We start from the raw sequence: 12,190 nt of genomic DNA, 5'->3' as shown, positions 1-12,190 counted from the left end.
GAGTGTCCATGGGCGGTGGTATCTCTAAATATCAGGTAAGCCTCCTACCCTTTGCCCACTGATCTATAAAATAAAATATATTATGACAGCGATAATTTCAGACAAACTTAACAAAGAACCGTGAAATTCAGCTAGCACAATCTTGACTTAGTGACTGATTTAAGTTACAGTCAGTGAAAGGTTTAAACAAAGTATTTCATATACAAAATCACAGGTACCACACATAGACAGTGCATAAGTACTGGGCTGGTCAAATTGTCGGGTGTCCCGTTGACTAATGATTACACTACCGCTGCATACAATATTTAATAAGACTGAATATTTTATACTGACATATGCTGGCTTCTGGATACCTTTAATTTATAATAAATATTAATTCCACTACATTCAATAGATGTTGTTTAACATAATATGAAATTATAGATAAATTTTATAAGATTATAAAAATGTACTCAGGAATTTGATTTAAAAATGTTTTTAACGAATAGCATTCCTTAGTCTTGATCTTAATATATAAACCGATTGTCTGCTTGAATAAATGAAGTTTGTAATGTAAAGAAATAAATATATTCCAAGGAAAAGCTTTTTAGACATACAAGGTCTCGGCGCTGTATCTCAATCTAAGTACTTTATTAATTGAAGTCTTATAAAGATATATATAGATATACTCTCTATTAACACGTCACTATCATTGTTTTCTATCTATTAAATGTTAACCCTCCAGCCGACTGTTAGCCATCCCACGCGCGGTCGTACAAGCCACCGAGCCATTCCCATTTACTTCCGTGTCTCCTGTGGTCAAACGACCATTATTACAGAAATGTTGCGTCTGGCTGACGATTTGTCACTATCTAAGGACACTAGTAACTGCTTTGTGAAACAAAAGCTTTATTTAAAGGCAACACAATAGCTGTAGTGATATTGTTCAACTGTTGTATAGTACTGTCTCGGGAATTATTTTTTTTTTACAAGAAACTCCTAAGCGAAATTACTCACTAATTAAATCACTGAATAAATTCAAAACTCTCGTTAAACGTAAATTAATCAATAAAGCTTTTTTATAAACTTGACGAATACTTAATGATCCTATTCCTTGGGATTGATTTGAACAATTTGTATGTCTCAAAACTTGGCGATTAAAAAGAGTTGTGGAGAGTTACTTGCCAGTTCTGCTTGCCCGCTTTAAGCCCTTGACTTGCGAACTGGTAGTAAATGTAAATTTAGATGCAATTCAACATCTTTTCTGTTGACGTCCATAACTGTACTTAGTTATCTATATGAATAAAGTTATTTTGAGTTTGAGTTCGAGTTATGATAGGAAATATTCTGCTATACTAAGTTTTGTTAGAAATATTGTGCATAAACGGTTTCGAAGGATTTTATATGGTCATAGAACCTTTATTTCTGTTAAAACCTTTTTTACACAGACTATTAAACAATATAAAGAAGAAAACAAGACAAAGACTGATAAATGTACTGTAATTCAACAAATATTTTATTGACAATTTTGAAACTTGAACCATAATCTTTAGCAAAAGTTCGATGCGATCAAGAAATTGCGCAATATCCTCTAGGATCACTCCGTTGCCATAATATACAAATGCTTAATGAGGCATACATTTATGTAATTGCTTTTGTTTTTGTAATCACGCATAACGTTTGATTGATTGCCCTATTAACGAGTCAACTAGAATAATTATTTACTAAAGCTTGACACTTATGAATTATGTGTTTTTAACATTTTAATACAATGTAACAGGTCAATTTGGGCTTTGTATATCTTTAATCGACAAAATGTTACAATAAGTTATGCCTTAATGGTTACGATTAAGTTAATGTATAACCTTGCACTGTGTGCTTTCCAAATAGCGTCAGTATTTAGTTAAACTTAATTTAAATGAGCTTTTAAGCTCGTGGATTTTAATGCAAATTTTAGGCTTAGGTAAATGATTTTTTTATCATCAGCTTTTAGGTCCAAAATTACGCCTTTTGCATCCATCTGATAAAAAAATTAATTTCACAAATTTGTATAAATTTCTGATATACTATACTATACTTATAAGTGAACTGAATTGAAAACGCCATAGCGCTTTTAGCCAATAAACCTAAATGGAATTCAAATTTCTCGTTTGGTTTTATAGAACACCTTTACATATGTATAGAATGATAACATTGTTCCAGCGTGTTAAAGACCGGTTGAAAACGGAGTAACGAGCATTTCGTATACAATAGACCTTTTAGTGTCATCTGGACGCACGTCAATCGCAAGTAGACGGACAGTCACTAGTGAGCTCTCGCCTTTATTTTGATATCGCTACCTCAGGCTATATTTAATACGTGGTAATTATTATAATGCTATCGCATTAGTCGAGCCGGAGATCGGAGTGCCTGTTGTATATAAAGAGTGACGCTTTTCACGCTCAACGAATAAGTATCGTAATACAGCGAGAAAATGTTGCCAGTGTTGCAAAGGTATATATCATAAGGAGCTTAAGACGTACCTATTAATACAGTTTGCCATATCAGGTAGTATTGATATTAAAATTCCCAACAAAATAAGAACAAAGTTGGAACTGACAAAGTAGTAAAATACATATACTACCCGCCACACAACAAACGGCTATAAAATTAATCATATACGCGACTCGGACAACTATTATAAAAAGCAGATACAGTTCGGACGAAATAAAAAAAATATCTAGAACGACGTGCGTCCGGCATCACTTAGGTGGAGTGATGTGACGGCTCTGCCGATTCCTTTTTTAAAATTAAAAATAAAAACACTGTTCCATTGTGTTCACGTTTTGGAAAAATTTAAATGACCAAGCGTTGGCCGCTTTTTTGAGGGTCCGGAATCTTGAAATCGGCGTTTAAATACATAAAGATTCGCGGTTTAGCGCCATGTTTTTTCCATTTTCTGCGCATTCTTTTCGATTGAATACGAAGCGATGCGCTTGATTTTGTGAGCCCTGGGGCGTTGTAGGAGTAAGTCGTTAGTGTTAACGTGGAGTTTTGAAGGTGGTGTGCAATGCGCTGTACTTGTAACACCTGTTAGATATCGAACCGGTTTACTTATCGATTAATCTTCACATTTAACGTGATAACGCTCAATTCGATTGATATATATTGCGAACAGATATTGCAGATATTTAGAGTGGCAATATGAATGTATTTATTCAGGGCTGAGGGCGGCCTCATACTAACAATGGTGTAGGCTTGTCGTTGCAACGCCGCTACAACAGGGCTGGCTCGATTTGATAATTGACGAGATTAATCTGCCTAAAAACACTAAATTTATCAATATATCTTCTGATTAACAGTGTTATGACATTCTTTTCTAAATCCTTTAGCCAATAGCTAACTATTTTTTTTTAATAAACACGTTTTATAATATTTGTGAATGTTTGTTTGCCTTGCCTGTGATACCTTTAAATTTTGTACCAAAGATCTAGTGTTAACCCTAACACCAGGGTCGTGAATCAGAGCTGACATCGCCGCCCGGTGGTCCTCGCGTCACAACCGCGCGTGCGCGCCTACCCTCCTACTTTGCATAAACTTTTGTTTCTAAATATTAGCAGATTATTGTATTAGTCCTACAATGCACAAACAAATCCAATTTCAAAAATTTATAAAACTCTTTGAGTTTACAGAAAATTTGGCGGGAAAAATATATGTGAGATGCTCTTTTGTTTTAGCGTAATTTCTTGAACTTTTATTTACTTATTAAGTACACCACATAAAGCATTTTCTACAGTATATGTTACAATCTATCGAAATGATATGACGGTGAACATAAATTTTAATAAAAAATTAAATACAATATAAATATTACTCTTCCAAGTTTTTCATATTAATTTAAAAACACTTATTTACTTAACAACGCGGATTAGCCTACTTGATGGGCGTTTAACGTTTTTTTTAATTGAACACTCCTCTACCGAATATGTCAAGCCGTAACTAGCGTTTTTTCTGTGGTAGGTATTCGCGAAGAATTCGAATGAGAGGCAACTGAACTCTATGTTGTTTTTTAACGATACTACATTAACGTGAAAACTTCAGGCTTGTTTATAAATTAAATTAGAGTTTAATAGTGAATCAGGTCATACGCAAGTGTTTATAACAAGACTACATTCATATCTCGGCTGCGTTCGTTCTCATTCATACACTTTTGTTCGTTTTAGATTGTCATTGTGTTTACTGCATTTACCATTGTTCGGGGCCCTTATAAATTCGATCGGTTCACTATACAGCGGTGACAGGTATATTTGAGTGCTCGGTTTTGGTCGATAATTAATCCGTATTGTTAAATGTGGGCCCACCCTTATCGTCTTTAATTTGTTACCGTGCTTTAGCCAGCGTTTAATTGCCCATACAACCTTAATTTAAGTATCTTTAAGGCTTTCATAACAAACAAAGATGTTTGTTTTACGTACAGAGTGTTGTGTTTGAGAATATTTTCTTCGATTGTTGCTAATTTAACTTTCATTTTTTTCCGCCCTCTGTGGCGTATACAAAGGCACATAATTTGGGGGTTCCAGGTTCGATTCCCGGAAAAACATATAACAATAAGTTATGCATTGGCTCTCTAAACAAAAATATTCTATACCTCAAACATTATAATTAATATTTTAATTATAACCCATTTGAATTAATATGAAATGTATGCAACATTAATTTATGTTCTGTTCAAATGACCTATAAAAAGAGAAATGTCGAATGTCAAGCGCAAATTGAATTTTACATTAAAGTCATGATAATAAATATTCAATTGCCTAACACTCCATAACTATTGCAATTAAAAGGATAAACTTGGAATTGAGTGAACTTATGTTTGCGTGCAGGGCGGCGTATAAAATTATAAAAAAAATACGGTCACTTAAGTGTAGAAGTAATTTATTATTGACTTTCGTCTGGAAGTTTTTCGACTAAATGTCGACTGGCGAAATCAAGACAAACCCGTATGTTTCGTAAAAATTTAAATTCGAATTATCTATCTTCCTTGGTCCAGCGGTTTTTGTAAAATTGTAAAGACACGCTTATGATAATCTTATATTAAAATAAAAGTTCTAAAACAACAATGCATAATAAATACAAGAAAATATCACGTCATTTACACACATACACATAAATTTTAAAACACAAGCAAGCTAGCAAGGGACATAATTAAATAATCAAACACAAAAACTCAATTTAACAAAACATGAATTCATTACAAAATTAATTAAAATATAAATTAATAATTTACTACCTAAAAAGTAATACACTTAAACACTATAAAAAGTTACTTCATTTAACATTAAGCCGAAATTGCGCAAAAACGTATAAAGTAGCACAAAATTACTCCAGTCAATTGCAAACATTACCTTGTTAACTAACCTATAATTTTAATTCCTCAATAAGGTTATAATTTCTTATAGGACGCTTGACTAATTCTTAATTAGTAGTAAAAAATTATATTGCCATAACGTGCTCAGTTCAAATACATTATTACGCTAAATGTAAAAAAATGGATCAAAGTTGTTAATACTTAAGAATATTAAATGCCACTAGGATACACCTGCCATTGCGAAGGATTGATTGCGATTATTATATTGTAATATAGGTTTCATTTTCAAATACGGTTACCTTAATATACTATTAAATTTAAACATATTGTTTCAGATGATTTAGAAAACAAAGTCTGTCTAACTGTCACCAAGGTCATTCACCTTGTGTTGTAAACATTGTAAACATAATTGTTTACTCAATACACACGAGTTACAACGTTTTTTATTTATTTATTAAAGTTTACCACATCATACTCATAATACATTATAGTACTAAATCTACTGCATATTTTACAAAATCTTTCATCTAAAATGTATGACAATTGTACTAAACATACGTGTTTAAAAAAATTAAAAAATACAATTAAAACATATAAAATAAAATAAGCACACAATAAAATAACATTTTTTTTGTTAAAGTAACAAAAAAAAAATAGAAATATAAAAAAAATCTCCAGCTAAACAGCGAATTTGGTTCGAGATGGGCACCCAACAATGGCTTCGCTAAAACCGATCAGCCCACTACCGAATATATCCAGCTCCGTATAAGCACTGTTCAGTTAGAAAATTTTATATAAATCTACAAACACAATTTGAACAACAATAACAAAACTCAACCGACATACCAAGCTAGATTTGACAGACAGTAATTAAAAAGAATCTGATAGGCGGTTTATACTTTTTGTTGCCCAAAAGCCTAGTTGCCAGTCATTAGTTTCGTTTCACGTCTGTCACAGATATTAAAAGTATACGCATTATGTTCATATGAAATCTGTCAGGCAGCGACGCGTGAGCAACTACTGTACAGACTGACGTTGAATATTTGACCCAAGGTAGGTTTTATTTTTTAGAGGGCACGCTATTAAAATAACTGTTTGAACTGGTTGGGTGACGTAATTTGGACTTCTGTACGATATATGTAAAACCTGAGTTTATTAATGCTATGTCTTAAATTCCCTTTTTTATCTTGATATAAGACAGATACCTTAAAACATCCACAGACTATTTGTAACAACAAAACACGTCACAGCGTACAGCGATCATGTTTTAAGTCTGTCATCTGTCAACTTTGTTCTGTGGTTAATTAGTTGAATGTAAATACATTTTATGATCTATACGATTTAAATTCTGTTTTCAAAATTGATTGATTACATTTTCGCGCATAAAATATCCCAATAAAGGGTAGCGTTCAATAAGTTAACCTCGCACACCCATTGTAATAACGCTCTCGATATTAAATTTTAACAAGGTATTAATTAAAAAAACTAAAGCGAAATATTTTTAAATTTTCTCAGGGCGCATGAGGCGCACGTTGTTTTATTTTAATTCATTTTATTCGGCGCTGGGCGAGCGGTGCGTTCCGCCCACCGGTGATTTAAAATTTTGATTTATCGACGTGAGCGCAGCGCTGGTTTGCGCTCGCGCACGCCTGCGGTAATTATAAATATGACGCGGTGCTAAACTGTGCGAAGTGACCCCACGACCCGCGAGGCTTGTTCGCACCGTTTTATAAGGGAACATGGCTAACATGCCTTTTGTGATATAAAGCTATATTTCTATTCGTTGCGTGAGCGCAACCTTGTTTGTTGCACTGGCAACTTTTATCTATTACTTTACTTTTCATCAATATGCCTTACAAATGAGATGATATTTGAAATACGAAAAAAGTCGATTTTCCTGATAAAGATAGACATTTAAATTGTCAGTTATGTTAAAGTATCTAAACGTTCTATCCGAATAGGGTAAAAACATTTCTTCAAATGTCAACAATGTTAAAACCGACATAACCTTTGCACTGTGGCATAAATGCAACGAGTTTTCTCTATTAAAAACTTCGATTGACACAAAAAGAGGACTATATCAATTTGAATGTAAATTAGCACATCAGAATGGACCCTAGAAAGTGTTACGACTATAGAAGCAGCTGTTTTGTATTTATGACTTCCCACTGTGCAGCTTTCCTTCGGGACTATGCACCTGTTTCGATTGATTAATTCCCCGACCTGTCATGTAGCTGACATAACTGTGCTATTATTATCACTTCAAAAATAGCGGCCCATGTCCGAAGAAAATTTATTCCACGTTCAAATTAACATTATTGGCGGGTGTATTAAAAAATATAAACTCATTGACCATGCTGGTTGTAAATCACTTAAATATATATAGATAAATAAAGTTTCTATATATGAAATATGATTTGTACTTATTATACAATTCTATATATATTCAAAGGCACGTTGTCTACTAGGAAAACTTCTTTCGAGGTACCTATGTATTTAACCAATTGTTATTCGATTGTAAACTCGATAATTCTTACAAACATTAACACAGTTTAGCATCGTTTCGGGAGTTCGTTATTCGTCTTCCAAGCAGCCTCTCCTTGTATCCAATTTGAGAAAGCTCCCAGTGTCCTTTCCATTCAATGCAAATTCTCACATTATAAGAAACGATTGAACGCAGAATTACGAACGTTTAGTCGCCTGAGGTAAATAATTTTATGTTTTCGCTTGTTATATTGCCGCGTTATTGCTATTTAAATGATTTTTTTGCTCCCATTACATAGCCCATAGACTACTCTATATTCTAGCCATAATGTACAATCTATTTCTTAACTACAAATGACCTTTGTCTTTGTACAGACAATTTATATCCAACATTTATTTATTAATATAAGTTATTGTAAGTAGAATTTTAACGAATATTTGTATTAAAGCGAGCTAAATATGAATGACTTACCTAAACCAGTAATAAGATATGATTATAACAAGTACAATGTCTTAGTTCGGAAATTCCGTGCTCAGTACCTTAAGGCTTTATTTACATTGCATAGTAGCGCCATCCATCAACGTCGGCCTGAACTAATTGTGGTGCATTCTTATTTTAAATATTCTTTATTTAAATTTTTCCCACTTACATGAACCCTGCTTAAAGATAATTGTAATTAAAGAAACCCAGTTTTTATAACCGTTAGTATAGATTTTTATTCGTTCTCAAAAATTATTTCATGTAGCAGGGATATTTTGTAAAATATTCATTAGCTTGATAGAACGGCGGCGTGACGCTGCCGATTACGTTACGTAGATATAATCTCTTGACGTGTCAATCTGTTCCATCGCGATACTAATATCTATTGAGCAACCGGCCTTTGTTAGTTTTGGTACCGAAATGGACACAAATTTTATCAATTCATTTTTGATAGATCAGTGTTTCGCCTGTTAGATCGAATCAATTTGTATCTAGACATTCAGTCATCTTAAATTCATTTATTGTTCGTGTAATTTATATAGAACCAAGCGGTCTTGTAAGCGAAGAAGCCACTCCTTACATCAAAGTTCTTTCGACCCTTGCTCTATTTCAAAAGCGCTTTACCTATAGTATACGAACCCTATTAATACCTACACGGCACACAAACGTTATGAAAACGTACCAGCTGAAAGCGGCGTGGTGTGAGTGAACACGATGAAAATCTTTATTTTCACGCTCTATCTCTCTTTATCTAATCGCCACAGTCAGATAAGGACGGAGCGCCGGAAAAACTGGCGCGGGGCGGGGGTAAAGGCTACATCGATTCCGCGCTTTCACTGCTAGGGGCCATGTAAACCTTTAACAACAGCACAGTAGCCGTGCGATTGTCATCTCTAAATCGTTACTCATAGAAGAGAATTTCCAGTATAGCCGTACCGCTGGTAAATGGATTGCCTCCCTCTTGGGGGTTCTCATAGTGGGATCTAGATGGCGTAGATATGCTGATATGCGGGCTTGTGAGCGTGATGTGACTGAACGATGTTTGCAAGTGTTTGCGCTCGATTACAGGCCGGTATGTAGTGGTAGCTTCCGTTGGGTTAAAATCTGCCTGTGTTTGCAAATATATGAGGGGCTGGAGGTAGCCATCCCTTTTTTGTAATATAATTTTACGTCTAAGTGTAGATAGGTGGATAGATTAGGGAAGACGGAGGCTGTGATTTGATTTGATTAGGAGGTGTTTTGCGTAGGGTCGAGAGATAAGGGTGATTGGATCGCGGGGAGGGGGCAGGGCTTATGGAAATATGTTTTTAATGTGGGTGGATTATTGAATTAGCTAACTTCGAGTGAATTGGAGCGTCACTAATCTGTTTGATGTGCTACTTGTTTATAAGTTAAATTAATGTTATGAGTTTAAATATTCATTACGTCCGTGTTCATCGATGATGCCGTATTGTTTACTTTGAATAAAGTTTCACGTTAAGGACGTTACGTTTATAATTGACAAATTCTTTCTGAAATAACAACAAAGGACACGTTTTTGTTTGTCTCACAGCACAAAGGCTGGCCTGTTGTCACTGCGCGCTCCTTTGAGTTTACACAACACTGAAAATTTAAGTACCAGTATTACAATGTACTGAATTTTGTCTATTTGTGTATAGCTTTATCTTTGTCGGCGTTTATCCCATAATTCGGAATGCCGTTGACAGTGAAACGGGTACAGCAATTAATAAAACTCTTTCGTGGTACAAGTGCCCGCGTGCCTCGAGTTTTTTTTTTAATTCGAGAATTCCCATTTTATACGAAATAAAAAATAATTGCGCCCGTAAAATTTACGATGTTTCCCCGGCGTATCGGTGTTTTAGGAGCGAAAGTAATTCGCCCATAAAATTACGAATAAACAGTCGTTTTTCTTCGGAAATAAAAGCGCCCCTACGACTGGTTGACTTTTGTAATCGGCTTATAGAACCCTCCGTTAACCAGATTCCCAGGAGATGCAGGGCTATGCAATAGTTTGATTAGAAACTCTTATCTTCAGCTTATGAAATCGGTTTCGCGTAATTGAGTCGTAAAGCTGGGGCTAATTTAAAACTGCTATAAATCTCATAGCAACTTCTATCTCCTATTAGACATAGTTTCTAACTAACACTGTTTATAATTAATTGTTTGACAGTTGGTATCATAATATAGTATACTAGTTTCGTGTAGTCTGGTCATTTTTTTACGGGCTCTCCAACAAAAACCGTTACATTTCATTTAATTTATAAGCCTAAACCTTCCTCAGTATGACACTTTCATTTAAACTCTACAATAGTCCAGTTTTGGAGTTAATTTCATACATATAGAAAGATGGGCGCGGCTGTGGTACCCATTTTATAATAGATATCTATAAGTAACTTAATGCGTTCAGAACTGCGCGCCTGGCTTCGATTCTCAGTAATAATTTTAGAGTACCATATCATTCTAAACAAAAATTCTAATTATAACCAATACATAAACGCGTGCTTCGGTGATGGTTATATGACTATTTTTGACTTTTACACTTATTAGGCGCAGTTTAGGCGCTAGATTCTAAGTCGAAGCTTAAAACTAGGTAGGACTCAAGTATTTCTAAATGAGAATCTTGGCATACGGAAGTCTTATTTAAATTCTCTCGTAATCATGTTTTAGAATAAGCCACGAGCCGTTCCAACATTGATTGACGCATACATTTACTAACTTAATACAGTTTTCTATTGTGTCCGAAGTTTCGATTAATAATAGACAAATTTCTTAGTATTCAATGAAATATCAAGATAAAATGACAAAGTCTATCTGAAAAAACCGCTCTAATCTTATTGTGGTACAAAAGAAATGCCATGACGAGGCGGATATTGACGGACCATCCAACATTTAGGTATTATACTTATTGTACGCGTTTAAGATTTTCTAAGTGTAATGTCATGCTCAGAACTCTGAAGTTTATGCATTGTTTTAAAATTTATAGAAATATTTTCAAAAGTGAATTTTATTCATTCATTCATACAACTAAATACTAGGTTGTAGGAAAATGCCTTTAGGAAACCAGCTGATAAGTTATAGGCAGTTTATATTATTTAATTTAGTGTAAAATGTTATGAATAGCTAAGAAGTAGCTGTGTTATGTACAAACCAATAAGTTTTATTATAATGAACAAAAAAAAATCAGTTTTAGTTAATATTTATTATTATTTGTATACTTACGTCAGTAACTTTAAACTACGTTTTATAGTAAGGTCTAAGTTATTCGTTAGGTATGGTGGACAAAATATTAGAGGCGGAATATATTCGTAACTATTTCATATATTTGTCATATGTATTAGACAAATAATGTGTTCAGTGTTCGCCTAGTGGCTTAAGCATGCGTCTCTCATCCCTGAGGTCGTAGGTTCAATCACGGCTTTGCACCAATGGACTTTATTTTTATATGCGCATTTATCAGTCGCTCAAATTGGGAAGGAAAACATCGTGAGGAAACCGGCTTGCCTTAGACCCATAAAGTCGACGGCGTGTGTCAGGCACAGGAGACTGATCAGCTACTTGCCTAGACTGACAAATGACCATAAAACACATACAGATCAGAGGACCTAAAATGTTTGTACTGATTATTTTTTTTTTGACAAATAAACAACCTTATTTTATACGACTGTAAAATACTACTATCGTCTAAGTAGTATTTACTGTTTACTTTAATAAATCTTTATTTTGTCCGAATGTCATGTCAAATTAATGGATTTATTATGAGTTACGCGCCGGTGTTTTGGGAATGCATTTTTAATTGAGTGAAGCACTTTTGTCGACTGTATAAGCGGCCACCGGAATTATTTTTGATTGACGTGTGGTAATGGACAGGTGCGTAAGCCGATAGCTGTTCTAGTGTGGCT

The 12,190-nt window shown here is 34.2% G+C and overlaps 1 protein-coding gene across 5 annotated transcripts in view; it reads left to right on the top strand.

The window, feature by feature from the left end:
- LOC123708119 (GATA-binding factor C-like) overlaps window positions 1–12,190 on the top strand; it is an 81,224-nt gene that overhangs the window by 51,805 nt on the left and 17,229 nt on the right. The gene's annotated exons all lie outside the window — the stretch shown is intronic.

Source organism: Pieris brassicae, chromosome 4 (assembly GCF_905147105.1).
Source record: "Pieris brassicae chromosome 4, ilPieBrab1.1, whole genome shotgun sequence".
In the NCBI taxonomy this organism is placed as follows: domain Eukaryota; kingdom Metazoa; phylum Arthropoda; class Insecta; order Lepidoptera; family Pieridae; genus Pieris; species Pieris brassicae.
The sequence above is the reverse complement of the archived record's forward strand: the minus strand, read 5'-3'. Positions and strand labels throughout refer to the sequence as shown.